This window comes from Mustelus asterias, chromosome 18 (genome assembly GCF_964213995.1).
Source record: "Mustelus asterias chromosome 18, sMusAst1.hap1.1, whole genome shotgun sequence".
NCBI classification, from domain to species: Eukaryota; Metazoa; Chordata; class Chondrichthyes; order Carcharhiniformes; family Triakidae; genus Mustelus; species Mustelus asterias.
The window spans coordinates 8,488,727-8,516,098 of record NC_135818.1 but is presented as its reverse complement, the minus strand read 5'-3'; the positions used below and the strand labels follow the sequence as shown (position 1 = coordinate 8,516,098).

Genomic DNA, 27,372 nt, shown 5'->3' with positions numbered 1-27,372 from the left:
AAGGACGGCAGATTTCCTTCCCGAAAATGCGTCAGTGAGGCGGATAAGTTTTTGCAGCAATCGATGGTTGTTGTCATAGTCACCGTTAGCGAGACAATCTTTATATTCCAGATTTATTCATTAAATTTATATTCCAGCAGCTGTGAACCCATGACCCCTGAGCATTAGCCCGGGCCTCTGGATTATTAGTCCAGTGACACTACTGCTACACCCTGATGCAGGGGCATTGGAGAATTTCATTTGCGATTTACTAATCTTGTCCGAGATTCATAAAATGTTTAAAGTGAGCCATCCTGGTTTCTCAATCCAATCCAAACTATCAACATCCTGGGAGGCTACCTTTAACCACTGGACTAGCCATACAAATATTGTGGCTACAAGAGCAGGTCAGAGGCTGGGAATCCTGCAGCGAGTATCTCACCTCCTGATTTTCCAGAGCCTATCCACCATCGATAAGACACAAGTCAGGAGTGTGATGGAATACTCCCCACTTGCCTGGATGGGTGCAGCTCCAACAACGCTCAAGAAGCTTGACACCATACAGGACAAAGCAGCCCCGCTTAATTGGCACCACATCTACAAACAGTCACTCCCTCCATCACTGCTGATGAACAATGGCAGCCGTGTGTACCATCTACAAAATGCACTGCAGGAACTCATTAAGGCTCCTTAGGAGGCACCTTCCAAACTCATGACCGCTACCAGCTAGAAGGACAAGAGCAGCAGACTCTTGGGAACACCACCACCTGGAGGTTCCCCTCCAAGCCACTCGCCATCCTGACTTGGAAATATATCGCCGTCCCTTCACTGTCGCTGGGTCAAAATCCTGGAATTCCCTCCCTAACAGCACTGTGGGAGTACCTCCACCACCTGGATTGCAGCGATTCAAGAAGGCAGCTCACCACCCACCTCACTCCCTGTCAAATCGGTTAAGAAAGCTCACCGTCTGAAAAATTCCACCATTAATCTTCTCACTTTAACATTTCCCCTGCTTCCAGAGGATCCAGAGCTTCAGGTTTTTAGGTGTCCAGATCAGGAACAACTTGTCCTGGTCCCCCCATGTCGACACTATAGTTAAGAAACAGCTTGGTACGGCTCCTGCTCTACCCAAGACCACAAAATACTACAAAAGGTCGTAATTGTAGCCCAATCCATCACGTAAACCAGCCTCCCATCCATTGACTCTGTCTACACTTCCCGCTGCCTCGGCAAAGCAGCCGGCATAATCAAGGACCCCATGCATCCTGGACATTCTCTCTTCCACCTTCTCCCGTCGGGAAAAAGATACAGAAGTCTGAGGTCACGTACCGACTGACTCAAGAACAGCTTCTTCCCTGCTGCTGTCCGACTTTTGAATGGACCTACCTCGCATGAAGTTGATCTTTCTCTACACCCTAGCTATGACTGTAACATTACATTCTGCACTCTCTCGCTTCCTTCTCTATGAGCGGTATGCTTTGTCTGTATAGCGCGCAAGAAACAATACTTTTCACTGTATGCTAATACATGTGACAATAAATCAAATCAAATCAAAATCAGAGGAAGATGAACAGGCTTTGGGAAATCAGGAGGTGAGATACTCGCTGCAGGATTCCAGGTCTCTGATTTGCTCTTGTAGCCACTGTATTTGTACGGCTAGTCCAGTGGTTAAAGGTGACCCCCAAGGATGTTAATAGTTGGATTGGATTGAGAAACCAGGATGGCTCACTTGAAACATTTTATGAATCTCAAGCAAGATTAGTAAATCCCAAATGAAATTCTCCGATGCCTCTGCTTCAAGGTGTAGTGGTAGTGTCACTGGATTAGTGATCCAGAGGCCTGGGCTAAGGGGAGCTCCTGTTAACTTGCAGCTCAGTCCGAATCTTGTACCCATTCCGATAGCTCCTCAAAGGATTTGAATTGATCGGATATGAATTGATGCTAATGGATAAGAGGTGCAGGTTAGGTTGATTGGCCACGCTAAATAGTGTCAGGGGGATTAGCAGGGTAAATATGTGGGGTTATGGGGATAGGGCCTGGGTGGGATTGTGGTCGGTGCAGACTCGATGGGCCGAATGGCTTCCTTCTGCACTGTAGGGATTCTCTGATTCTATAAAAAATGCCATCCCAGTGACTCCGCCATTTTTTGTGCGGTTAGTCTTAATGGCCTGAAATGTTGACAGATCGAGTCGCGACTGGCACCTAATGATGAGGGGAATCGAGGGAGAAGTGAGTGAAAGATTCGATGACAGTTCCCGTGTTGTGAGTGACAGCCTGAAAGAATGAAATGAGCTGTCAGTGACAGACACTCTGGCTATAGTTAGACAGCAGTTGAAAAGGCACTTCATAAAAATAATGATTTTTGTACCCTCGCCGCTTATTTCTCGTGTTCGGAAAGATCGAGTGTGTCGTGGCACTGCTAACATGGTGGCTTGTTGTTTTAGGCCACTTGATGCTTGCCAGCTCAAATCCAAATGCTGTCTGACATGGATCTGGTGAATCGTTACAGATAAACAACTTTTCTTCATCATTCAGATTCAAAACCAGATGTGCATGCGTTTAGGTAAAGAACAAAGAAAATTACAGCACAGGAACAGGCCCTTCGGCCCTCCAAGCCTGCGCCGACCATGCTGCCTGACTTAACTAAAACCCCCTACCCTTCCGGGGACCATATCCCTCTATTACCATCCTATTCATGTACTTGTCAAGACGCCCCTTAAAAGTCACTACCGTATCCGCTTCCACTACCTCCCCGGGCAACGAGTTCCAGGCACCCACCACTCTCAGTGTAAAAAAAATCTGCCTCGTACATCTCCTTTAAACCTTGCCCCTCGCACCTTAAATCTATGCCCCCTAGTAATTGACTCTTCCACCCTAGGAAAAAGCTTCTGACTATCCACTCTGTCCATGCCTCTCATAATCTTGTAGACTTCTATCAGGTCTTCCCTCAACCTCCGTCGCTCCAGTGAGAACAAGCCAAGTTTCTCCAACCTCTCCTCATAGCTAATCCCTCCATACCAGGCAATATCCTGGTAAATCTCTTCTGTACCCTCTCCAAAGCTTCCACATCCTTCTGGTAGTGTGGCGACCAGAATTGAACACTACATTCCAAGTGCGGCCTAACTAAGGTTCTATAAAGCTGCAACATGACTTGCCAATTTTTAAACTCAATACCCCGGCTGATGAAGGCAAGCATGCCATATGCCTTCTTGACTACCTTCTCCACCTGCATTGCCACTTTCAGTGACCTGTGTACCTGTACACCCAGATCCCTCTGCCTATCAATACTCTTAAGGGTTCTCGGAAGCGAAACATCTGCAGAACAATGCTATGTTTCGCTGCTTTGAAAAAAACATACAGACATTTGAGTAGAGGGATAGGGATGTTTTGCTGCAATTGTCTAGTGTGTTGGTGATACCACATCTGGAATATTGTGAGCAGTTTTGCTGTCCTTATCTGAGGAAGGATGTCCTTGCTATGGAGGGAGTACAGAGAATGTTTACCAGGCTGATTCCCTAGGATGGCAGGACTGTCATATGAGGAGAGACTAAGTCGGTTAGGATTCTATTCACTGGAGTTTAGAAGAATGAGAGAGGATCTCAAACAAACTTATAAAATTCTAACAGGGTTAGACAGGGTAGATTCAGAAAGAATGTTCCCGGTGGTGGGGGAGTCCAGAACTAGGGGGTCATAGTTTGAGGATAAGGGGTGAACCTTTTAGAACTGAGGTGAGGAGAACTTTCTTCCCCCAGAGAGTGGTGAATGTGTGGAATTCACTACCACAGAAAGCAGTTGAGGTCTGATTTCAAGAAGAAATTAGATTTGGCTAAAGGGATCGAGGGATATGGGGGGAAGCGGGGGATCAGGATATTGAATTCGATGATCAAAATGAATGGCAGAGCAGGCTCGAAGGGCCGAATGGCCTCCTCCTGCTTCTAGTTTCTATGTTTTTATACATAGTTTCTGCTCTGAAATCCAGTCTGCCGAGGTGAATGAATTTATATAAGGGTGTATTAAATATTAAATGTCTCGTGTCATATTCCAGTGACCTAAGAATGGAAAACACTTCTTGGCAAATATGTTGGTGCACTGGCAGACTCCACTGACAGTACGCATTGAGCTTTACTTACTCAGATATCTTAACTCTCCCTGTAAGCGCAAGATCTTCAGTCACAGTAAATTGAATATTTTTATTGTAGATCACATTTATAACCGGCTACTTCCTGTTTATTATCATTGGGGTTCAGCTTAAATTCCATTCTCTACTTTTGGTTTATGGACGGCTCGGTGGCACAGTGGTTGGCACTGCTGCCTCACGGTGCCAGGGACCCGGGTTCAATTCCAGACTCGGGTCGCTGTCTGTGTGGGGTTTGCACGTTTATAATGTATTCAAGAGGCGGCTGGATATAGCACTTGGGACGAATGGGATCAAAGTTTATGGGGAGAAAGCAGGATTAGGCTATTGAGTTGGACGATCAGCCATGATCGTGATGAATGGCGGAGCAGGCTCGAAGGGCCAAATGGCCTCCTCCTGCTCCTATCTTCTATGTTTCTATGTTTCTACTCTCCCCATGTCGGCATGGATTCCTCCGGGTGCTCCGGTTTCCCCTCTCAGTCCAAAGATGTGCAGGTTAGGTGCATTGGCCATGCTAAATTGCCCCTTATTGTCCAAAAGATGTGTAGGTTCGAAATGATTAGCCATGATAAATGTGCGGGGTGGACTGTTTGTTCACCATTATCACAAAATCCAGCCATGCCCCATGAAATAAATAGGGCTGCTTATGTATCAAACTTTTATGAAGAAAAAGGTGGACCCTCATTAAGGTTTCCTAGGATGAAGTTTTCCAGATGTTCATGTTGGCGGGTTCTTCCAGTCCGGCCAATGGTGCACCCCGCCGCGGGTTCCCTGGCACCTTGGGGTGTTGTCAATGGAACAAAAGCCCCCTCCCCCCAGCATGCCCCTCCCACCACGAGTAACATGCCAAAAAATCCAAGCCCTGGTTGTGTCCCATAGTAAGAAGTTTAACAACACCAGGTTAAAGTCCAACAGGTTTATTTGGTAGCAAAAGCCACACAAGCTTTCGGAGCTCTAAGCCCCTTCTTCAGGTGAGTGGGAATTCTGTTCACAAACAGAGCATATAAAGACACAAACTCAATTTACATGAATAATGGTTGGAATGTGAATACTTACAACTAATCAAGTCTTTAAGAAACAAAACAATGTGAGTGGAGAGAGCATCAAGACAGGTATCTACATAGCCTGTCTTGATGCTCTCTCCACTCCCATTGTTTTGTTTCTTAAAGACTTGATTAGTTGTAAGTATTCACATTCCAACCATTATTCATGTAAATTGAGTTTGTGTCTTTATATGCTCTGTTTGTGAACAGAATTCCCACTCACCTGAAGAAGGGGCTTAGAGCTCCGAAAGCTTGTGTGGCTTTTGCTACCAAATAAACCTGTTGGACTTTAACCTGGTGTTGTTAAACTTCTTACTGTGTTTACCCCAGTCCAACGCCGGCATCTCCACATCATGTGTCCCATAGCAACAGAAATCCTTGACTATTAACTACCATCAAATGAAAAGCTTCTCATTTTCCAGTTTGGTATCTCTAAGGTTAAGTATTCAATCCCGGTTTGTATTCTCTGCAAACTGAGTGCTATATAAACTTGGTTGGCAAAGGTAGACCAGTTTTAATGGTTCGTGTTCAAATCCCTCAATATGGCACTTAGTTAGAAAAGTGTTCCATCAGAGGGAGCGATTCACTAATAACCTACTTGCCTCTTGATTGGCAGTTGTACTAGCCTGGCATTATTCTGAATGGCAAGCCCCTATTGAACAAGGGACAATCGAAAATTTACAGACGATTTTTAAGTAATTTGTTACCAAGTGACAATTTAGATAAGTTAAATCGACAGCAAATTATGGAACTCAGGACAGTGTGAGCATGGTTTACTGATTGCAAACAATGAACAATCTGTCTAACTCCTCCTTAAATTTAAGATGGAGTTAGACAGATTTTTAATTGGGAATGGGTTGAAGGGTTATGGGGAGAAGGCAGAAAAATGGGGATGAGGAGTTTATCAGCCATGATAAAATGGCGGAGTGAACTCAATGGGCCGAATGGCCTAATTCTGCTCTTATATCTTATCATCAATCCAATGTTCCAGACTCTGTTGTTCCTTATAGCTCGTGGCAGCAGCTTTCTGCTCTCCAGTTGCCCCCCCCCGCCCCCCCACTATCTCAGCTCCCGGGAATGTACCTGGGCCTTGTTGATCACCCAATGTCAATCATGTGTTCGAATAGCTCAGGAAAGATACCCACGGTGTCGCCATCCCTTGTCCAGTTAGCTCGAGGTCACCTTTTACTTTACCTCTTTTGTTAACCTTATTAGACACGGGTATAGGTCAGAGGGTATAAGGTGTTATCCTAATGACTTAAGTGTAACACCATCCAGGATAAAGCAGCCCCGCTTGACTGGCACCCCATCCACAAACGTGAAATTCGGCATGTCCACTTCAACTTTTTACAGACGCACCATAGAAAGCATCCTTTCCGGGTGTATCATAGTTTGGTATGGCTCCTACTCTGTCCAAGACTGCAAGAAACTACAAAGGGTTGTGAAAAGTATTGTTTCTTGCGTGCTATACAGACAAAACAAGTCCATCATGCAAACCAGCCTCCCATCCATTAACTACATCTACGCTTTCTGCTACCTTGGGAAAGCAGTGGCACAGTGATTAGCACTGCTGCTTCACAGCGCCAGGGACCCAGGTTCGATTCCCGGCTTGGGTCACTGTCTGTGCAGAGTCTGCACGTTCTCCCCGTATCTGCGTGGGTTTCCTCCTACAGTCCGAAAGACGTGCTGGTTAAGTGCATTGACCATGCTAAATTTCCCCTCAGTGTACCCGAACAGGTGCTGGAGTGTGGCAACTAGGGGATTTACACTGTAACTTCATTGCAGTGTTAATGTAAGCCTACTTATGACTAATAAATAAATAAACCTTTCAAACAGTTGGGTAGCAAGCGGAGATTTTAGTTTAACATTGGATTTTGGTGCGTTCAGGTGTCGTCCACGACAACTGACCAACGGACACTCCAGATGTGCTGTGGACACCTTTAACATTCACGTCCAGTTGTGTAACATTTAGAATCAAATATCCAGTCACCTGGATAATTTAGAATTAACGGGGAGATTCACTCTGACAGATGGAGCTCTAAGCAAATATATTGTGGCAAATTAAACTTTGCAATGGGGAACTATGGCTATCGAAAAGTAAATGACATTGAAAGCCACGATTTAACTGCAAGTCAAACTCACGATGCTGAATGGCTTATTTGTATTCCTGGGACATCACTTGCTTTCTGTCTGCGCTAAGGCCCTGTCTGGTTGATCGTGGAGATGTTGACAGTTTTATTGCAACAAACAACACCTGGAACAGAATCTTCATTTTTAAAGGAACAATTCCCATTGTCAAGATTATCGGAGGAATCAACTGCTCTTTTAGCTGTTCTTTGGGCTCTGGAAGTCTGAAATACCGACAGAAAATGCCAGAAATAATCGGGAGGTCAGGCAGCGTCACTGGAGAAAGAAGCAGTGTTGATTTTTCAGTTTGGCACCTCTTTATTAGGAACCCTTCATCTTCCGACTTCATAAGTCGGAAAAACCCATCTGGTTCACTAATGTCCTTTAGGGAAGGAAATCTGCCTTCCTTACCCGGTCTGGCCTACATGTGACTCCAGAGCCACAGCAATGTGATTGATTCTCAACTGCCTCCAAGGCAACTAAGGGATGGGCAATAAATGTTGACCTGCCAGCGGCGCCCATGTCCCATGAACGAATAAAAAAACTCCACCTCAGTTTTATTCCGATTAACCAAACTAGCTACTCTGGCAGTATATAGAATCCCGACAGTGCAGAAGGAGACCCTTATTTTTTCAATTTATTAGTATCACAAGTAGGCTTACATTAACACTACAATGAAGTTACTGTGAAAATCCCCCAGTCGCCACACTCTGGCACCTGTTCGGGTACACTGAGGGAGAATTTAGCAAGGCCAGTGCACCTAACCAGCACGTCTTTCAGACTGTGGGAGGAAACCAGAGCACCCGGAGGAAACCCACGCAGACATGGGGAGAACGTGCAGATTCCACACAGACAGTGACCCAAGGCTGGAATTGAACCCAGGTCCCTTGCGCTGTAAGGGGCATGTCCACAGCCTGCTCCTGACAAGACCGACTGAGGCAGAGTGGGCAGTGCCAGGGGTGCGGATGCCCTGCGCTGAGAGTTCCTGCCGCTGATAAAATGAATCCTGGGTGCTGAGTCAGATCACATGTATCGATCTCCAGTGTGTGAAAGCTAGTCCCAACGGGTAGGGAGCGAGATAAGATCCAGAAAACAGCTGAACTCTCCCAAAGATGGCAACGTGTTCACCTGAACCCTTTTTTGCCTTCACAAGTCATGTAAAGTTTATTTATTAGTCACAAGTAGGCTTACATTAACACTGCAATGAAGTTACTGTGAAAATCCCCGAGTCGCCACACTCTGGCGCCTGTTTGAGTAGATAGAGGGAGAATTTAGCATGGCCAATGCACCTAATCAGCACGTCTTCCAGACTGTGGGAGGAAACCGGAGGAAACCCACGCAGACACAGGGAGAATGTGCAAACTCTGCACAGACAGTGACCGAAGCCAGAAATCGAACCCGGGTCTCTGGCACGGTGAGGCAGCAGTGCTAACCACTGTGCCACCCACAATGGTCGTGATGTTGGCATAATCTCCAGGACTGCACCCCAAGGAAATCCCAATGCAGTTCTGAGCTCATTTTGATTTCCCAAACCTTATTTTTTGGGAGTTGTGGTAACGTGCCCTCTTTAAGCGGGTGATCCCTGAAGGTAACATGATCGGGCCGGACCCAATGGAGAGGCAGCACAGGAAGACCAGCCAATCGGGTGCAAGGGTGCGAGGCCTTGGGTCAGGGAGGATCCTCAGTTGGAGCCAGGGAGAATAGTGGCATCTTTAGGTCTGACGGACCCTTGCTTGTATATATCTATTTACGGTCCGTAATAAAGCCTTCATGACACAGCACGTCGCCTTCCAGTTACTGCAGGAGTGAAGTTCAGTTAAAGTTGATTAGGAAATCCATCTCTTGGATAAACACATTGATGTCAACCGTGGGAGCTGAAGATTGGAAACTCTGTCAGCGCTTTTAGTGGGAGAAATTAGCCGCGAATCTGCAGCTGCCAACTACTCATTAAGAAGCTTCATTCTGTGCCAAATGGCATGGTTTTCAGAGAGTGATAATGTTCCAGCGTCCCCAAGAGTTGATCAGAGGCTGCAATGATTTGGAGAATTCTTGAGAGAACCGTCCACACTACTCTTCTGTAACAACAGCTCCGGCCCAACTGCCATTTGTTTTGATGTATCTTGTAACACACATTAAAACGAAATGTCGAGTGAGTAATCAGCCAGTGGAAACATTGTACGTTGGTGAGGCAGGAGGAGAGTACAGACCGCTGGGGTACAGTTCTGAGATGAGGCAAACCAGTGTGCTTTTACCATGGCGTATCTTTCAGGGAAATGTAAATTGGTTGATTTGATTTATTATTGGCACGTGTTGGGATACAATGAAAAGTATTATTCCTTGCACGCTACACCGACAAAGCATACTGTTCATAGAGTACATAGGAGAGAAGGAAAGGAGAGGGTGCAGAATTTAGTGTTACTGTCATAGCGAGGGTGTAGAGAAAGGTCAGCTTAATATGTGATTTGATTTATTATTGTCACCTGTATTGGGATACAGTGAAAGGTATTATTTCTAGCACATTATACAGACAAAGCATACTGTTCATTGAATACATAGGGGAGAAGGAAAGGAGAGGGTGCAGAATGTAGTGTTACAGTCATAGCTAGGGTGTAGGGAAAGATCAGCTTAAAATATGATTTGATTTATTATGGTCACCTGCATTGGGGTACAGTGAAAGGTATTATTTCTTGCATGCTTTACAGTGAAAGCATACCGTTCATAGAGTACATGGGGAGAAGGAAAGGAGAGAGTGCAGAATGTAATGTTACAGTCATAGCTCGGGTTTAGAGAAAGATCAACTTAATATAAGAAAGGTCCGTTCAAAAGTCTGATGGCAGCAGGGAAGGAGCTGTACTTGAGTCGGTTGGTATATGATCTCAGACTTTTGTACCATTTTTCCGAAGGAAGAAGGTGGAAGAGAGTATGTCCAGGGTGCATGAGATCCTTGATTACTTTGGCTGCTTTTCCGAGGCAGCAGGAAGTGTAGGCGGAGTCAATGGATGGGAGGTTGATTTGCATGATGGACTGGGCCATGTTCACAACCCTTTGTAGTTTCTTGCAGAGCAGAGTCTTGGGCAGAGCAGGCGCCATACCAAGCTGTGATACAACCAGAAAGAATGCTTTCTATGGTACATCTGTAATAGTTGGTATGAGTTGTAGCGGACATCGGCTGCAGTCTTTTCTTAACCAAAGTGGTCCTCAATGCAGAGGCTTGTAAGACCCTTTTTTTCTTGTGCATCATAGGATGTCCAAAATAAGAGTCCAATCAGAAAGACCAACCAGAAAGAGGCAAGGAAGTGTAGAAAATCTAACTGTATCATAGCAAATAGGAGCAGGAATAGGCCATTCGGCCCTTCGAGCTTGCTCTGTCATTCATTACGATCATGGCTGATCATCAAACTCAATAACTCAATAGCCTGATCCTGCCTCCACCCTTCCCCCCCCCCACCCCCAATATCCTTTGACTCCCTTCACTCAAGAGCAATATCTAATTCCTTCTTAAAAACATACAACATTTTGGCCTCAACTACTTACTGTGGTAGTGAATTCCACACATTCACCACCCTCTGGGTGAAGAAATGTCTCCTCACCTTTCTCCTGAATGGGTTACTCCATATCTGTAGACCGTGATCCCTGGTTCTGCTACCAAGAACATCCTTCCTGCATCTACCCTGTCTGGTCCTGTTAGAATTTTATAGGTTTCAATGAGATCCCCCCCTCATCTGAACTCCAGTGAATACAATCCTAACCTACTCAATCTCTCCTCATACGTCAGTCCCGCCATCCCAGGAATCGGTCTGGTAAATCTTCGCTGCACTCCCTCTTTAGCAAGAACATCCTTGCTTGGATAGGGAGACCAGAATTGCGCACAATATTCCAGGTGTGGCCTCATCATGCCAGGGATAATTGAGGCAAGGCATCCTTGCTTCTGTACTCGTGTGGGTGGCACAGTGGTTAGCACTGCTGCCTCACAGCTCCAGGGACCCGGGTTCAATTCCCGGCTTGGATCACTGTCTGTGTGGAGTTTGCACGTTCTCCCACGTCTACGTGGGTTCCCTCCAGGTGCTCCGGTTTCCTCCAAAGATGTGCGGGTTAGATTGATTGGTTGTGCTAGATTGCCCCTTAGTGTCCCAGGATGTGTAGGTTAGAGGGATTAGCGGGGTAAATATGTGGGATGATGGGGATAAGGCCTGGGTAGGATTGTGGTCGGTGCAGGCTCATTGGGCCGAATGGCCTCCTTCTGAACTGCAGGGATTCTTATGATTTTCTATGATTTCTATGAATCCTCTTGCTATGAAGGCCAACATACCAATTTGCCTTTGCGTGCATTGCATACTTTGTGTGAGGTTTTGCGTACAACTCTTCCAGAATATCCTTGCTAGTGAATGTTAAGTGCATCTCACAGTCCCAACACTTGACAAAAAGCTCCTGTGTACCTGAAAGGCAGTGGGCCATGACCTCCTCTGCACTGCAATTCAAGCTGTTTGCAGGAGTGTCAAGCCCCTCATGAGACTGTGGCCTTTTCCCCCCAGCTATCTGATACGTTAAGCCTGAACAACGCCTCTCAGAGTGTCCTCTGTTCTCCCTGCGAGATTAAACTGGGAACCATTCAGTCCCGTACAGTCCCAAGGTCCGAGTCAGTGGCCGTGACGGATGTGGAATGCCATTAGGTAGGGCAAGCTGAGATGAAAGGCTCTTTCGCATTCCACCTCTGGGAGCACTCGCCACCAGGGGTTGTTGAGAAGGAGCTGGGTGCAGAAGCTGCGTGCTTTGATATGGTTTCCCAGCGCTGCATTAATGGTAAGGGGGTATGTTACACGCTGGGCACGGCAGGTCATTCATTTGTGTCGGCTGCTGACCTGCTTGTGCTTATCTCGGCCTCTCTGTGCAATATGTAAGGGTCCGTCTCGGCAAAGGAGCCAGTGTTACAGAGGAGGGCAAGTTTCATTCACAGAAAGGGCCCCTATTTCACCTTGATCTTTCAGATGGAGGGTGAACCTAAACTTGATTTGATTTGGTTTATTATTGTCACATATATTAACATAGTGAAAAATATTGTTTCTTGCGCGCTATACAGACAAGACGTACCGTACATAGAGAAGGAAACGAGAGAGTGCAGAATGTAGTGTTACAGTCATAGCTAGGGTGTAGAGAAAGATCAACTTAATGCAAGTCTATTCAAAAGCCTGACAGCAGCAGGGAAGAAGCTGTTCTTGAGTCGGTACGTGACCTCAGACTTTTGTATCTTTTCCCCGAATTAAGAAGGTGGAAGAGAGAATGTCTGGGGTGCGAGGAGTCCTTAATTATGCTGGCTGTTTTGCCGAGGCAGCAGGAAGTGTCGACAAAGTCAATGGATGGGAGGCTGGTTTGCGTGATGGATTGGGCTACATTCACGACCTTTTGTAGTTCCTTGCGGTCTTGGTGAAGAGCCTGATATATCAGCGGAGGTTTGAATGTCGTGAGATGAATCAGCTGATATTTTGTTTTCGAGCATCTCGAGTGTCGTGCGGATGGAATACATAGGCACTGAGGGAAGGAGGGTGCACCGGAGGCCACAATCGGCCAAGGAGCCCGGCAGGGTCTCAACGAGCCTGACATTGTTGATCGCAACTAGAACCAGAACCAGAGGACACAACCTCAGGCTAAAGGGACGATCCTTTGAAACAGAGATGAGGAGGAATTTCTTCAGCCAGAGAGTGGTGAATCTGTGGAACTCTTTGCCGCAGAAAGCTGGGGAGGCCGGGTCATTGAGTGTCTTTAAGACAGAGATAGATAGGTTCTTGATTAATAAGGGGATCAAGGGTTATGGGGAAAAGGCAGGAGAATGGGGATGAGAAAAATATCAGCCATGATTGAATGGTGGAGCAGACGCGAGTGGCTTAATTCTGCTCCTGTGTCTTCTGGTCTTATGGCAATGACCGTGCCTCATTTAACAGAGATGCTGCAGACTTCCGCCCAGCAGCAGGCCAGATGGGCGGGCAAGAGCGCACACAATTACCCTTCCCAAGGGCAATTCAGGATGGGCAATAAATACTGGCATAGCCAGCCATGCCCATCTCCCGGGCAAGAAAATATTTTCTTAAAAAACCCGATGGAGGATAGGCTACATCTGGGTGCCACAAGGATGGTTAGCGATCCACACGTCCATTAGTTTTAAGTTTAAATTTAAGTTTATTTATTAGTGTCACAAGTAAGGCTTGCATTAACACTGCAATGTAGTTACTGTGAAAATCCCCTCGTCGCCACACTCCGGCCCCTGTTCGGGTACATTGAGGGAGAATTTAGCATGGCCAATGCACCTAACCAGCACGTCTTTCGGACTGTGGGAGGAAACCGGAACACCCGGAGGAAACCCATGCAGACACGGGGAGAACGTGCAAACTCCACACAGACAATGACCCAAACCAGGAATCAAACCCAGGTCCCTGGCTCTGTGAGGCAGCAGTTTAAGTCTTAGGAGCTACAGAGAGGGGTTTGGCTTGTAGAGCAGAAGAGGGGTGGGGGAATTCCTTCAATGACTTCCAAAGGGAGAATGGGGGGCTTGGGACTGGGTGGGGGGAGTCTCGGAGGGACAAACAGAGAGATCCTTTGGCCAAACACAGTCATTTACTTCCCGGAGCCCACGATTATTTTAAATGTGCCATCAGCAACCTGAGAGACCTCCAGCTGTGCCCCACTCTGTTCCTCGCCCAAGGGGTGAGTTGGTTAGGGTCAGATTCACCTGGGACTGTGCCAGTGGAGGGTAAAAGGTCTTACCCGGTCTGGCCTACATGTGACTCCAGAGCCACAGCAAGATGGTTGATTCTCAACTGCCCACTAGGAATGGGCAGTAAATGCTGGCCCAGCCAGCGACGCCTATGTCCCATGAACGAATGAAAAGAAAATCCCTGCAGGCGGCAAGAAATAGGGATGGAGAGATCACAACAAAGAGAGAACCAATGCAACAAGCCTGAAAGTCGAGGACGCCGTTTCGAATCAACGAAATTTATGCTGGGACTTCAAATTGCCTTTTTAATTATGATGTCCTGCTGGAATCTGAAATTTTCTGTTAATTATTATAGCCCACTGAGCTAACCTTTGTTAATAATCCCTTCAGTGAACACAAACGCTCCATCAGTCGACACAATTGATGGAGCACTTAGACACAACAGCAGGAGCCAGAGGCAAACCAGCCCCCTCCTGTTTTCAGGTTAGAGTCGGCTCTGATAACTTGCTTCACTTAGTCCAACAGACGACAGATTCGACAGGTACCACCCCACCCCCCCCGCCCCATCAAGCCATGGTTCTTTTACGACAGCTCACACCACAATAGAGTAAGGAGCAGTCAACCCCCACGTGTTAAAGAAGATGTTGTTTGACTAACTGAGGAGCTGTTGTGGATATGAAACGCTTGCTCGTGCTACCTTTATATTTGGTATGCAAATGCCAAACTTGGCAATTAAAACTCCCATTCCCTCTCAGTGGCTGTCAATCTCATTTGACCTTTGTGTAAACCCGTTGATTTGCATCTAATTACATCAGGTTAAAAAAGAAATCTTGTAAATTTCTCGCCCCCTCGTTCCCTGGTGTAATGTCTTGTCACAGGTTGCGTTTCCGGATGCGTTCTGTGGGCAAAGTACAACTGCGAATCTTAATGGTAAATTTGCCTCACCGTCTTCGAAAACCGGATGGTCGGGGGGAGGTTTTCCTCCTACTGTGACCTGCTGCAAAGATGTGTCTTGTCCCACTCAGCACTTTGCCGGGGTAATGGGCCAACGCTCCAGCTGCAGCACCACTTTCCCGCACTCTGTCTCCTCGGAATCCACATTCTGCACCCCCCCCCCCCCCCTCATCCTCCCCTCCTCCCGCCCCACAAGGCAGCCTCCGTTCCGAGAGTGCTGGGAATTCCCAGGACATCGCTCGCAAGGAGGGGCACTCCTGGAATTTTCACCACATGTCGCCTGGTGACGGGAACCTGAGCGAGCCCTGGCCCATTCCTGGATTTCCAGAGGGAGGATGGGGGGCCCCTGGGGGGAGGAGGGGGTGAACAGAGAGATCCAATAGCTAAGCACCATCATTTATGTCCCCAGAGTCCAAGATGATTTCAATGGCGTCACCGGCAGCCTGAGAGCCCTCCAGCTGTGCCCTATTATTTTCCCCTCCCCTGGGGCGACTTGGTGTCTCAAATTCACCTGGGACTGTCCCAGTGTAGGGGAAGGTCAGGAGCCCAGCAGGTGGCCATTTCAGAATATCTCCCCTCTTGTGTTCCACGTGAGACGTACTTAATAGATACACGTCAGCAAATATCTGAACAGTGCCTCAACACCACTCCTGCCATTGTTTTGTCTCTGTCCCAGCCTGGTGAGCTAAGTTGCCTTGCAAGCCCGTTTACCTATTTCAAATGTTTACTGGGGCAGAGAATCCTCTAATTTCACAGCACCGTCCCGTTATACCCTGTGCCAACTCAGAAAGGTCAATTCATTGACAGAGAATAGAAAACAAATGAAGACCGACTTGTATTTATGAAGCATTATTCACAATCTCAGAGTGCCAGTTAATCACTTTTCACAATCTCTGTTGTGATATCCACATTAATCTGATAACCCCGTTCCTTCCCAATCCACATTAATCCGATAACCCCACTCCTTCCCAATCCACATTAATCCGATAACCCGCTCCTTCCCAATCCACATTAATCCGATAACCCCGCTCCTTCCCAATCCACATTAATCCGATAACCCCGCTCCTTCCCAATCCACATTAATCCGATAACCCCGCTCCTTCTCAATCCACATTAATCCGATAACCCCGCTCCTTCCCAATCCACATTAATCCGATAACCCCGCTCCTTCCCAATCCACATTAATCCGATAACCCCGCTCCTTCTCAATCCACATTAATCCGATAACCCCGCTCCTTCCCAATCCACATTAATCCGATAACCCCGCTCCTTCTCAATCCACATTAATCCGATAACCCCGCTCCTTCCCAATCCACATTAATCCGATAACCCCGCTCCTTCCCAATCCACATTAATCCGATAACCCCGCTCCTTCTCAATCCACATTAATCCGATAACCCCGCTCCTTCCCAATCCACATTAATCCGATAACCCTGCTCCTTCCCAATCCACATTAATCCGATAACCCAGCTCCTTCCCAATCCACATTAATCCGATAACCCCACTCCTTCCCAATCCACATTAACCCGATAACCCTGCTCCTTCCCAATCCACATTAATCCGATAACCCAGCTCCTTCCCAATCCACATTAATCCGATAACCCCGCTCCTTCTCAATCCACATTAATCCGATAACCCAGCTCCTTCCCAATCCACATTAATCCGATAACCCCACTCCTTCCCAATCCACATTAATCCGATAACCCAGCTCCTTCCCAATCCACATTAATCCGATAACCCTGCTCCTTCCCAATCCACATTAATCCGATAACCCAGCTCCTTCCCAATCCACATTAATCCGATAACCCCACTCCTTCCCAATCCACATTAACCCGATAACCCTGCTCCTTCCCAATCCACATTAATCCGATAACCCAGCTCCTTCCCAATCCACATTAATCCGATAACCCCGCTCCTTCCCAATATCCTGATTTTTCCTTTCTCAACTACCTATTCATTTCCCTTCTCAGTCTCGGTGTTTTTCAAGAGCAAATGCGATGTGAGAAACTTCTTCACACAGCGAGTGGTTGGGGTCTGGAATTCACTGCCCAAAAGTCTGATGGAGGCAGGTTCAAACTTTTGATTTGATTGTGTTTATTATTGCCTCACAACACCAGGTTAAAGTCCAACAGGTTTATTTGGTAGCACGAGCTTTCGGAGTCACTCCTAGGCACTCACCTGATGAAGGGGCAGCGCTCCGAAAGCTCATGCTACCAAATAAACCTGTTGGACTTTAACCTGATGTTGTGAGACTTACTGTGCCCACCCCAGCCCAACGCCAGCAACGCCACATCGTATTTATTATTGGTGTGAACTAGGGCTACCTGACATCGCTGCATAGCCGATCTCTAATTTTAAACTTGATTGATTTGGTTTATTTTGTCACATGTATTGGGACACAGTGCAAAGTATTGTTTCTTGCATGCTATACAGACTAAACATACCATTCATAGAGTACATAGGGGAGAAGGAAAGGAGAGGGTGCAGAATATAGTCTTACAGTCACAGCTAGGGTGCAGAGAAAGATCAGCTTAATATATAATAGGACCATTCAAAAGCCTGACAGCATCAGGGAAGAATCTGTTCTTGAGTCGGTGGTACGTGACCTCAGACTTTTGTATCTTTTTCCCGATGGAAGAAACATAGAAGATAGGAGCAGGTGAAGGCCATTCGGCCCTTCGAGCCTGCTCGGCCATTCATCATGATCATGGCTGATCGTCCAACTCAATAGCCTAATCCTGCTTTCTCCCCATAACCTTTGATCCCTGTCCGGAGACATTCGATGAAGTATTGGATGATTAGTTGAATGGTAACAGTGTGCAGGGGTTACAGGGAAAAGGTAAGTAAAGCAAAATAAAGTTTATTTATTAGTCACAAGTAGGCTTACATTAATGCTGCAATGAAGTTACTGTGAAAATCCCCAAGTCGTCACACTCCGACACCTGTTTGGGTACACTGAGGGAGAATTTAGCATGGCCAATGCACCTAACCAGCACGCCTTTCGGACTGTGGGAGGAAACCGGAGCACCCGGAGGAAACCCACGCAGACACGGGGAGAATGTGCAAACTCCACACTGACAGTGACCCAAGCTGGGAATCGCACCCGGGTCCCTGGCGCTGTGACGCAGCAGTGCTAACCACTGTGCCACCGTGCCGCCCACTAAATCTTAATGCTCATTTCGAGAGCCGGTGTATGCATGATGGGCCAAATGGCCTCCTACTGCACCACAACAGTTCTGTGAAGAGGAATTACTAAAATAAATCCAAAGTAATCAAAACTATCTGCCTGCAGGATAGCAGCAGAGTGGCTCAATGAGCTGGTGGACTTGTAACCTTGAACTTAAAATCCAGAGAATGGAAGTCAACATGTCACTGTGGCAATCTGAAAAAATGAATTTGGTTTCAAAAAGAAAATGGATTGAAAAAAGTTAGCATCAGCAAAAATGAAAAAATGAATGGTTCACTCATGTCCTTTAGGGAAGGAACGTTGGCTCACATTGTTCGAGCATGATATTAGTAACATCAAGGTTGCTGGTTCGATTCCTGTACAGGTCAAGCCTTTTTGATTTGATTTATTATTGGTTTATTATGGAGCTTGCCCATTGGAAATCACAAATCATAGAATCCCTACAGTGCAGAAGGAGGTCATTTGGCCCATCGAGTCTGCACCGACTCTCTCTGACAGAGTACCTTCCCAGGCCCCTTTCCCCACCCTATTCTCATAACCCCACACACTTACCACGGCTAATCCAGCTAAGCTACACATCTTGGGACACTAAGGAGCAATTTATCATAGCCAATCCACCGAACCTGACATATTGGGACACTAAGCGGCAATTTAGCATGGCCAATCCACCTAACCTGCACATTTTGGGACACTAAGGGGCAATTTATCATAGTCAATCCACCGAACCTGACATATTGGGACACTAAGCGGCAATTTAGCATGGCCAATCCACCTAACCTGCACATTTTGGGACACTAAGGGGCAATTTATCATGGCTAATCCACCTAACCTGCACATCTTTGGACAGACAGAACACCCGGAGAAGACCCACACAAACACGGTGAGAACTTGCAAACTCCAATTCAATTGGAATTTTACTGGAACGAGGGGACAGGGTTTAAAAATGAGGGGCCTTCCACTTAAGACGGAGAGGAGAAGAATTTTTTCTGAGGGTCATGAATTGTTGGAACCCTCTTCCCCTGAGAGTGGTGGAGGCAGGGTCATTGAATATTTCTAATGAAGAGGTCGATAGATGCATGACAACAAGGTTATTGAGGTTCGGTGGGATGTGAAGCTGAGGTCACAGTCAGGTCGGCCATGATCTTATTAAATGGCAGAACAGCCCTGATGGGCCGAATGGCCTACTCCTGCTTTTAATTTGTATGTTTGTGTGTAAACCCTCTGGTCTGGCCTCTAATGTTTATTAATGTCACAAGTGGGCTGCAATGAAGTTACTGTAAAAAATCCTCAAGTCTTTTTTTTAAGATATAGAATCCCTACAGCGCAGAAGGAGGCCATTCGTCCCATCGAGTCTGCACCGACCACAATCCCACCCAGGCACTATCCCCATTATCCCATGTATTTATCCTAGCTAGTCCCCCCGGCACTAAGGGGCAATTTTAGTATTGCCAATCCACCTATCTTTGGAGTGTGGGAGGAAACCGGAGCACCCGGAGGAAACCCAGACAGACACTGGGAGAACGTGCAAACTCCACGCAGACAGTAACCCAAAGCCGGGAATCGAACCCGGATCCCTGGCGCTGTGAGGCAGCAGTGCTAACCACTGTGCCGCCTCAATGGTATGATTCTGAACAGCCCTCGGACTGGCCTGTAGCAGACCAAGTCTCCACTTTCTCGGGAAACCAGGGACAGACAACATCTCTCTCTCTCTCGAGAATGAATGAATGTTTTGAAAAGAAAAGGAACTAAACAACCATCGGAAGTGAGCTTTGTGCCTCTGTACAACGATAAGAACAGTGCAGTCCGAGCCTACTATCAAATGGAGCAGCTGTTTAGAAAGAGATTGAAAGGCGAATTCCGTAGATTAGGCAGCTCCAGAGAATGTGTCTCAGGAGGACTCATACCCTCAGCTGCAGCAAGTGGCCATTTTCAACAGTAAGTCACAAGCGCTGTTTGCGACGGTTGCCCCCGTGAACCTTCTCTCTCTGCAGTGTGCAGAGGCAAAAAGACCTTTGTTGAAAAGGAAATGCTTGTTTCATTGACACTTAGCTGCAGAAATAACAATCAATAGTGAATTGTATGAAATGGCCCAACACAGTATCAGATGGTGCCCTTTTCCTTTGTTGTCTGAGGCGCTGAAATGCAATGTTATTTGTCTGCCACAGAAGTCAGGGCGGCAGAGCAGACTTTACCTCAGTCGCTGATCCCTTTATTCAAGTTGGAAACTTGCTTCATGAGTCTCGGGTAAGTACGTGGAGGTCCTGATAGGCAAAAATGAGGAGAAGATCTGATTTCCAGGGGAGGCGATGGCCGAGTGGTATTATCGCCAGACTATTAAGAACATAAGAACATAAGAAATAGGAGCAGGAGTAGGCCATCTAGCCCCTCGAGCCTGCCCCGCCATTCAATAAGATCATGGCTGATCTGACGTGGATCAGTACCACTTACCCGCCTGATCCCCATAACCCTTAATTCCCTTACCGCTCAGGAATCCATCCATCCGCGCTTTAAACATATTTAGCGAGGTAGCCTCCACCACCTCAGTGGGCAGAGAATTCCAGAGATTCACCACCCTCTGGGAGAAGAAGTTCCTCCTCAACTCTGTCTTAAAGCGACCCCCCTTTATTTTGAGGCTGTGTCCTCTAGTTTTAACTTCCTTACTAAGTGGAAAGAATCTCTCCGCCTCCACCCTATCCAGCCCCCGCATTATCTTATAAGTCTCCATAAGATCCCCCCTCATCCTTCTAAACTCCAACGAGTACAAACCCAATCTCCTCAGCCTCTCCTCATAATCCAAACCCCTCATCTCCGGTATCAACCTGGTGAACCTTCTCTGCACTCCCTCCAATGCCAATATATCCTTCCTCATATAAGGGGACCAATACTGCACACAGTATTCCAGCTGCGGCCTCACCAATGCCCTATACAGGTGCATCAAGACATCCCTGCTTTTATATTCTATCCCCCTCGCAATATAGGCCAACATCCCATTTGCCTTCTTGATCACCTGTTGTACCTGCAGACTGGGCTTTTGCGTCTCATGCACAAGGACCCCCAGGTCCCTTTGCACGGTAGCATGTTTTAATTTGTTTCCATTGAGATAGTAATCCCATTTGTTATTATTTCCTCCAAAGTGTATAACCTCGCATTTCTCAACGTTATACTCCATTTGCCATATCCTCGCCCACTCACTCAGCCTGTCCAAATCTCTCTGCAGATCTTCTCCGTCCTCCACACGATTCACTTTTCCACTTATCTTTGTGTCGTCTGCAAACTTCGTTACCCTACACTCCGTCCCCTCCTCCAGATCATCTATATAAATGGTAAACAGTTGCGGCCCGAGTACCGATCCCTGCGGCATGCCACTAGTTACCTTCCTCCAACCAGAAAAACACCCATTTATTCCGACTCTTTGCTTCCTGTCGGATAGCCAGTCCCCAATCCACTTTAACACACTACCCCCAACTCCGTGTGCCCTAATCTTCAGCAGCCTTTTATGGGGCACCTTATCAAACGCCTTTTGGAAATCCAAAAACACCGCATCCACCGGTTCTCCTCCATCAACCGCCCTCGTCACATCTTCATAAAAATAAAAATTAATTCAGAAACTCAGCTAATGTTCTGGGGACCCAGGTTCGAATCCCGCCACGGCAGACGGTGGAATTTGAATTCAATAAAAAATATCTGGAATTAAGAATCTACTGAAGACCATGAAACCATTGTCGATTGTCAGAAAAACCCATCTGGTTCACTAATATCCTTTAGGGAAGGAAATCTGCTGTCCCTACCCGGTCTGGCCTACATGTGACTCCAGAGCCACAGCAATGTGGTTGACTCTCAATTGCCCTCCAAGGGCAACTAGGGATGGACAATAAATGCTGGCCAGCCAGCGACGCCCATGTCCCACAAATGAATTTTTAAAAATTCCCAATATGTACCACGTATCTTTCTAACCAATCTGTAGCAAGTGCGTTTCGAAAATCACGACCAGAATTTTCCAGCTGTTCACATCTCGCCACAGCTGCAAGCAAGGAGAGAGAATTTGGCGCTCAGCCAAACCTTCATTAACAAGCAGCAGGACCAGAAAGCCCTGCCGGTGTGAAAGGCTGGATTTTTCCAGCCAATGAGCAGGATTATCCCAATGGTACCCACTGCCGGGTTCAACAATGGGAAGGGAGAGATGGCGGGGATGCAAAAGCTATAGAACCAAAAGGCCAGCTTTTGTGTGTTTCCACAATTTTACCGAGCTTTATTTGATTTGATTTGATTTATTATTGTCACATGACCCATCGAGTCTGCACCGACCACAATCCCAGTCACCCAGGGCCAGAATCAAACCCGGGTCCCTGGCGCTGTGAGGCAGCAGTGCTAACCACTGTGCCACCCGATAAAATCCTTGTAATTGCCACATGTTCAAAGGCACCTTCCTTGCTCATCAAGTCCTGGGGTGGGACTCGAACTCAGAGCTTCTGGCGTCAGGGATGCTAACCCACTGCGCCACAAGAACTAAATGCTTGTAACTGATGGTGGGCAGCTGCTTGATGTGGGGATTTGTGCACAATGGACTGGATTAGGATTTGGCAGGAAGGATGTTTGAGAAGGATCACACATTCAGCTGGAATGGCTGGCCATTTTAGAGAGTAGACACTGAGCTGCTTCCTTTAAATACTTCAACAGAGCCGTGGAAATGGCTCTTATCATTGCTAACAACAAGAGTAGAGAATAAGAACTGTCTCCTTCAAGACTTTGGTAAGTATTTAAAGCTATAGAACCAAAAGGCCAGCTTTTGTGTGTTTCCACAATTTTACCGAGCTTTATTTGATTTGATTTGATTTATTATTGTCACATGTATTAACATACAGTAAAAAGTATTGCTTCTTGCCCCAGACAAAACATACCATTCATAGAGAAGGAAAGAAGAGAGTGCAGAATGTAGTGTTACAGTCATAGCTAGGGTGTAGAGAAAGATCAACTTAATGTGAGGTAGGTTCATTCAAAAGTCTTAAGGCAGCAGGGAAGAATCTGTTCTTGAGTCGGTTGGTACGTGTCCTCAGACTTTTGTATCTTTTTCCCGAAGGAAGAAGGTGGAAGAGAGAATGTCTGGGGTGTGTCGGATCCTTAATTATGCTGGCTGCTTTGCTGAGGCAGTGGGAAGTGTAGACAGAGTCAGTGGATGGGAGGCTGGTTTGCGTGATGGATTGAGCTACATTCACGACCTTTTGTAGTTCCTTGCGGTCTTTGGCAGAGCAGGAGCCCATACCACGCTGTGATACAACCAGAAAGAATGCTTTCTATGGTGCATCTGTAAAGATTGATGAGAGTCGTAGCTGACATGCCAAATTTCCTTAGTCTTCTGAGAAAGTAGAGGCGTTGGTGGGCTTTCTTAACTATAGTGTCAGCGTGGGGGGACCAGGACAGGTTGTTGGTGATCTGGACACCTAAAAACCTGAAGCTCTCGACCCTTTCTACCTCGTCCCCATTGATGTAGACAGGGGCATGTTCTCCTTTACTATGCTTTACTCCTTTAATAGGCTTTGCTATGACCATGTTTTATTATTATCAATACAATTATCAAAATATTCTGATCTCAAGAAGAAATTAGATATAGCTTTTGGGGCTAAAGGGATCAAGTGTTAGGGGAGGAAGGGGGAAATCAGGATATTGAATTCGATGATCAGCCGTGATCAAAATGAATGACATAGCAGCTCAAAGGGCTGAATGGCCTACTCCTGCTTCTAGTTTTTATGTTTCTAACATGTTTTGTTGGCCTACTGTACCTGGATGTTGCTTTCTCTCACTTTGACAGGTTTGAGATAGTTGGTATAGAACTTCAAACCATTAAGAATGATTTACAACGACCTCACGGTAAGCACATGGTATTCAGGACACATAGAAACTAGAAGCAGGAGGAGGCCGTTCAGCCCTTCGAGCCTGCTCCGCCATTATGATCATGGCTGATCATCAAATTCAATATCCTGATCCCCCTTCCCCCCCATATCCCTCAATCCCTTTAGCCCCAGGGGCCATATCTAATTTCTTCTTGAATTCACACAACGTTTTGGCCTCAACTACTTCCTGTGATAGTGAATTCCACACATTCACCACCCTCTGGGTGAAGAAATCTCTCCTTGCCGCAGACTATTCTGCACCAGGCTCCCTTAGGTCATTTCAATCATTTGATCACTGAAGTCACTGTTACATCATTAACATCATCGTGGTCCCATTAACATCTCAACCCATTACTCTATGATTATTGTCAGATGTATTGGTAAACAGTGAAAAGTATTGTTTCTTGCGCGCTGTACAGACAAAGCATACCGTTCATAGAGAATATGAGACTTACACAGCGTGCATGCAAGATCTTTGTCATTCTTCATGTGGGATCTGTTACATGGACACATCTTAAACACTCTTGCATCTTTGAGCTGTCGTATTGCCTGATTGACACTTTGCATCCTGTTACCAACTACCAATAAGTAAAGCATCCCTTTGTAGGGTGAAAAATTGACTACTATTGCAAGTACAGAATGTCAGGGATGCAATTCGTGGGTGGGGTCAACTTATATCTCGAATGCGCGTTATGATTCTATAATTCCTTATTCTATGGAAAATTGCAACTGCCATTGACTACAGCCACTGATGCGTTGTATGCAATGCCCCATCTCCTACTCCACGCCTGTCTCTATCACCCACCGCCACCCACCCCCGCCCCCCTCCCGCCAGCAATCCCAGCTCTCCAAAAATGGCTGGTGGCAGGATAAAGCGAGGGAGCTAGCATGCCACCCGACGGGGCGAACTATACCTCCTGCCTGTCTCCTTTCTACTGTGCTATTTTGATATATTTTATGTTTAAGGTGGGACTGCTCTAAGAGGCAGTGTTTTATTACAAGAGTCAGTTTGTGGCCGGATACTTACTCATTTTAGCCACGCAATTGTTTATTTTGCAGAAGGTTCGAAGAGTTTTTGTTCACTCATGTTCTCTTGGGATTTTAGACCAGGGACGCAGAGTCATGCAAGTTTTTGAATAGGTTGATTGACAAGGACAGAGTCATGTGATTAATGGGAGGAGCTAAGCTTGCAGGAAAAAAACAGTTCATTTTCATTTTAAAGTAAAGAGCAGTTGCTGCCTGGAGCTGGTAGACGAAAGACGTATCTCTGTCTCTCTCTCTTTCTCCAGTTGCCCCTAACCCCACCACTTCCTGCTCTCAGACCATCATTTTGACCTGCAGACGGTCCAGTCCAACTGAGGCTGCCCACGTTGCGGGCTGAAAATCTCAGTTGATGCGGGATTGGAGCCTTCAATAATTGCCCTACTTGAAAATGTTCAGTCCCGCGATCGTGGTGATGGAACCAGGGGGCTAATGACTCGAAATTGTACATATGTCTGCTTCCAATCTAGACCCTGCCCTCATTTAAAAATCCTGGCCTGAATCTCTTTAAGATAACAAAGTCAAATTTCTGTTGAGTGAGGGAACCTTGTCACTTGGTGAAGTTTTGACTTGAGGCCAATGACTGGCAATCTTACTTGAAAATTCCACCTCGAACCAAATGTCACAATTTGGAATACAATGTCTGGAAGATTACAACTGTATGCTCGACAAATATCTTTCCAATGGAATTAAGTGCTATAGATCACAGCATATAAGACAATTCAATTCCTATGGCCCCAAAAACCATATTTTTACACATATTCAAGATAAGTTGACCCATTGCCATGATTTTCAGCCATCACATTCTGTACTCGCAATAATAGTCAATTTCTCACCCTAGAAAGGGATGCTTTACTTATTGGTAGCTTACAACAGGATGCAAGGGACCAATCAGGCATTATGGCAGTGCAAAGATACAAGAGTGTTTAAGACGTGGCAGATCCCACATGGCGAATGGCAAAGAACTCGCATGCACGCTGCGTGACTCACTTATATTCCCGGCATGTGAGTGAACCCCCATTTTTGGAGGGATTTTCAATACCTCAAAGGTCGCTTCATGCGCTGACCTCCGCCATATTTGTTTTGTTTTGCTGTGTTTTAAATTTCGAAGAGTGATGGTCAAGGCTGACTTCAATAGCGACCAGCTAGTGTACAACTGACCACTTCTGTGAAGAACTAAAATTGTGCTGACATCACTGATTTTGATTTGATTTATTATTGTCACGTGTATTGGGATACGGTGAAAAGTATTGTTTCTTGTGCGCTATGCAGACAAAGCATACCGTTCATAGGGTACATAGGGGAGAAGAAAAGGAGAGGATGCAATATATAGCATTACAGTCATAGCTAGGGTGTAGAGAAATATCAACTTAATCTAAGGTAAGTCCATTCAAAAGTCTGATGGCAGCAGGGAAGAAGCTGTTCTTGAGTCTGTTGGTGCGTGATCTCAGACTTTGCTATCTTTTTCCTGACGGAAGAAGGTGGAAGAGAGAATTTCCGGGGTGCGTGAGGTCCTTGATAATGCTGACTGCTTTTCCAAGGCAGCGGGGACTAGCTTGGGTAAATGCATGGGGTTGTGGGGATAGGGCGTGGGTGGGATTGTTGTTGGTGCAGACTCGATGGGCCGAATGGCCTCCTTCTGCACTGTGGGGATTGTGATTCCAAGTGTAGACAGAGTCAATGGATGAGAGGCTGGTTTGCGTGATGGACTGGGCTACATTCACAACCCTTTGTAGTTTCTTGTGGTCTTGGTCGGAGCAGGAGCCATACCAAGCTGTGATATAACTGGAAAGAATGTTTTCAATTTAAATCACAGCTGCTTCGCAGGAAAGAAATGTCACTTAACCCAAGAGAATTGCAGTTTTCAGTCTTTTATAAAAAAAAAGATGTAATCTTTATTCACTTTTTTATTTTTCAAACACTTTCTATCCAAGTTTTTCTTCCTGTTTCCCTGTGCTTCTTTTCTCTCTCTAAGTCCCACCGAATGAAGGTTTGTGGCTCTTTTGACAACAGGTTAACTGCAGTTCAATCAAAAAATGTTAAATGTTCTCGAACCAGCCCAAGGTTCACGGCGGTCCATAGAATCATAGAATCCCTACAGTGCAGAAGGAGGCCATTCGGCCCATCGAGTCTGCACCAACCACAATCCCACCCAGGCCCTATCCCCATAACCCCATATATTTACCCTGCTAATCCCCCTGACACTGGGGTCAATTTAGCATGACCAATCAACCTAACTTGCACATCTTTGGAGTGTGGGAGGAAATCGGAGCATCCGGAGGAAACCCACGCAGACACGGGGAGAATGTGCA

General features: G+C 46.3%; 1 protein-coding gene across 11 annotated transcripts in view; it reads left to right on the top strand.

Moving 5' to 3' along the window:
- The window catches only part of LOC144506952 (alpha-(1,6)-fucosyltransferase), a 646,707-nt gene that overhangs the window by 588,676 nt on the left and 30,659 nt on the right, over positions 1 to 27,372 (top strand). The window lies entirely within an intron of this gene.